This window comes from Pundamilia nyererei, unplaced genomic scaffold (genome assembly GCF_000239375.1).
Source record: "Pundamilia nyererei isolate P.nyererei 1_Seehausen unplaced genomic scaffold, PunNye1.0 scaffold00082, whole genome shotgun sequence".
Taxonomy (NCBI): Eukaryota; Metazoa; Chordata; class Actinopteri; order Cichliformes; family Cichlidae; genus Pundamilia; species Pundamilia nyererei.
Genome location: NW_005187483.1, coordinates 307,470 through 311,671, shown reverse-complemented (window position 1 = coordinate 311,671; position 4,202 = coordinate 307,470).

Here is a 4,202-nt window from a genome sequence, read left to right as displayed (position 1 = left end):
TGTATGAGAACACTGTATTTTATATGTATTTCTATCTTTTATATCATATCTATTATAGTTTTTAAGTATTTATCTTTCGTGATGTTGCACTGACCGGAGACATCTTTCAATTTCATTGTACTTGTGACAATGACAATAAAGAATATTCTATTCTATTCTATTCTATTCTAAGCAAAGCTGAAACCGATCTATTTTCCAACCTTCACTGTGGTCATGAAATCTTGGTCCTGAGCAAAACAGCAGGGTTGCAAATAAAAGTAGCCAAAATGAGTTTCCTCCATCGGGTGACCTGGCTGAGCCTTAGCAAAAGGGTGAGGAACTAAGTATAGAATTGTTGCTCTGTTTCCAAAAGAGTTTGTTCACTAGTTAGGATGGTTCCTGAGTGCCTCCTTTTGGAAGCATGCTGGGGGAAAATGTTGAGGTGGGGAATGCCTTGGGATGCCCTAGGAGGAACTGGGAAGTGTTGCTGAGGAGAAGGAGTTCTGGAATACCATTTGGCCTGCTGCTACTATGACTTGACTTCAGATAAATGTAAAATAATGGATGGATGAACGAATTAGTGTTTGTTTGATGTAAAATCTATTTTTCTTCTCCCACAGCAGTGTCATACTCCTAGTGTAGTTTTCTAGTGTTGTGTTGTGACAGTCGTTGTTTGCTTTGGAATTTCTCTTTTAAGCCATATATCCCTTATATATCACTATCAGCCTAATAAACGGATCGCTTTTTGTTAAATGCAGTCTGCCTGTGAGTCTGCTCTTGGGTCCCCAACTCCACTACATATAGATAACAAATTGTTTAGTAATGGTTTTGGTTTAAGACACAGTATACTCACTTAACATACACACCCAAATCTGATAATTAAAGATGCTTGTATTTGTGTACCCCAAATCTGGCCACGTCTATACTAATGCTTTTAATTTATATTCTGTGTATGTATGTTGATATTTTAATTTGTTAGTTAATCTTACTATAAATCAAGATTGAAGATTAAAAAGGTATGAAGAGGTTCTCAACTGTAATTTCCTATATCACTACTTACTATTCATACTAGAAATGTACAATTAACACAAGCTTCACGCTGACCAGGCATATCAGCGGTCCCCAACCTTTTTTGTGCCACAGAACTGTTTATGTCCAACAATATTTTCACGGACCGGTCTTTAAGATGTTGCAGATAAATACAACAAAATAAAACCAGTACTGTTCCAAAAAAAGATTTATTCATAACACACGGGAAAAGACCCAGGGAAACAGAGTTAACAAAAAAAATAACAATGAAAAACTATAGAAACCCAGAAAACCATAAATTTCACACCCGAGCCTCAACTCTCGTGGCCCGGTACCCAACGACTCATGGACCGGTACTGGCCCTGGGGTTGAGGACCGCTGTATATTTATCTAAATCCACTGTGTTAGGGAAATACTTGTGAAGTATTAAGTGGTAAATATGGATAAATGGCTAAATAAGAGTTGTGACCTTTATTGTTCCAAGACATATACACACTCCATGGAACTGTTTTTAACAGTTATTCATAGCTTACTCTATAAAATATGTGAGTATGTATTTTTCTGTGTGCAGAGGTGATCTCTTTTTTATGAGAAAAAGGCTTTTTCTAGGCTGTATCGTTTCTCTATTGTTATTCACTAGAGTGTGCTCCTTGCGTACATATGTGGGTGCTTATGTCATACTGTCTCTTCCCATGTGTGTTCCACTTGTCCCAGTGTATGTGTGTGTGTGTATTATGTGTGCAGTAGTGCATGACTAATTTAAAAGCTAGTAGTACATTTACCCTGTAACAAAAAAAAACAATCATAGGATGGTTAGGGTTATGGTTAAACACACACACACACACACACACACACACACACACACACACACACTGAAAACACACATGCATACTGTGGTTGTGGGGAAATGGTGTATATCAATACACAAGAAACATCAAAGCACAGGCATTCATACGCACACTGTGATTAAATTGCTGCTAAAGTAAATTTGTTGGTTTTACTGATATAGGCAAAAAAGCTTATAGTTGGGTATTAAATGTGCATGTGTGGTTTTTGCTTGTTCGTGCATGTGTGTTAAAGGAGAGAAAGAGAGCCCAAACTTGAGACAAAGGTTTTGTCAAATTACCTAAAAATACAATAAAAGATCCATTCACACATATACATACCCTTTTCAGTCACCATCAAACTGTTGATATATTGTAACTCTGTTATGTTTACCAATAAAATATTTTCTGTTCTGTTCTGTTCTGCCTGAACAGTTACTGTGATACTAACTGAATTAAACACTGCATGTATAAAAAATTTGCATATTCAGCAGATAAAATTTAAAGACAGGCTATTCCCCAACTTTTTAATACTTTGTGTCAGTCCCAGTAGATTTAATGATAAAGAAATGATAGAAATATCAAAAGACAGCGTCTACAAAAACTCACTATGTTCTCATCCTATGGTGTAATAGAGCGCTGTTTTGTCAAATATCACCTGCTTGTCTTGCAAACAAGGTGCCTTTCAGCATCAGAGAGCTCAGTGAGAGTTAATAATCTTACTTTAGACACCTACAAAGCCAAAGTTTTAAGACTTAAGGGATGGCAATAGTTTCTGGGATCTTTGTGTTTTAAAGATTTCTTTGCTTATTTTTTTGACTTTCTCATTTGTTGTACCTTTGAGTTTTGCTTTTCTCTTTGCTGGCATGGCAAACATTTCAGTTACGTTTAGGCCCAGAAACCCACTATGTTAGGATAAGGATCATGACTTGAGTGTCCCTTCATAACAGTAACCCTGCATGTTGCTGTCCTACTGTTGCCATTGCTTCATAACACCAGCACCAGTGGCTTTGACATTATTAGCGGGATTCTCTGAACATTCTTTCCAAATGTAATTTCATGCATAAGGCTTCTGCTCCATGTTTTTAGCTAACAGTTACACATATCGTGGCAATAATTTTATCTCCACTAACTGAACAGTACATGACCTTACAATTATGACTGTGAGGCACATATCTTCTTAACAAGTAAATCATATGATAGGACAGTCCCAGATGTTTGTATTTAAGTTTTGCTCAGTGAAGTTCTCACATTTCAATCATCCATGACTTGACATTGATTAGCTGGTATCTTTGTAATGTATGTACTATATACAGTTTAGTGGCTACTTCCACTATTAAACCCGAAAATATTCATTTATAGCCAATCTGCTGCTTACTTCTTATTGCTGGACATCAGTTATGCTCCTTGAAAGTGATTTACCATTTTGATTGAAAATGAATGAGTGACAAGGACCTTAAACTGTCAATTAAAAAAACAACAACAAATCAACAAAAGTAATATTCCCCATCTTAATTTTGCCCTTGAGATCAAGGGCCAATTGTGTGCCAAAGTGTGCATGGCAATTTGCAATGTAAGCACCCTGAAACCCTGTTTTTTTATGTCAGCTTAAATTTTGGGGAACAGAGTGGTCCAAAGGGCAGTGGATGGGATATCCACTGTAATGAAAAAGTATGCTGACTGCATAAGCTTATCAGTCTTTTGAAAGCTTTTCTTAAAAGCTACTTTAACTCAATTCACACAACCAGTGTGTCAAAAAGACTGGGGCATAAACACAGTTTTGGCCACTATCTTGATCATATGTTGTGTATTTCTCAGAAGTTAAATGAGAGTGTCAAAATAAAGCACTTTATCTAAAAGACTGATTCAGCTCCTCTGCCAAAAGAACAGATACAGGAAATGTTTCATGCCACATCCAATAACTCTTTATACAATAATACCAATGTCATCTGATCTTTAATTGTATCATTTTCTAGACATTTAGAATTCTGTTTTGCTTTGTTAATTTAAAACATTTTTTGTTTTATTTTTGGTTCCTCCTTTAATCTAAACTTTGTGGCTTCTACTGGTTCACACATTTTTCTGTTAACCTCTATTATTGTCCTTACTATTTTAAATCTCAAGCAGCCTCTCTTTCCTTGTTCAGTGAATCCAGTCATGTAGTTCTAAAAGGTTCACTTCTTTCACTTACCCTTCATCACCCCAATTAAGAGCCCCTTCCACGGCCTGATTATCCATCAACCAGCTTCCTCACAATGTAATCAGCAACTCACCTGGAACTAGCCTGCTGACAGTCAAGTTTGTGTTTATTCTTATTTACAAAGCAACATACTGAGGTTTTGTGCTAGTGGCCTAATAATTAAAATAAAA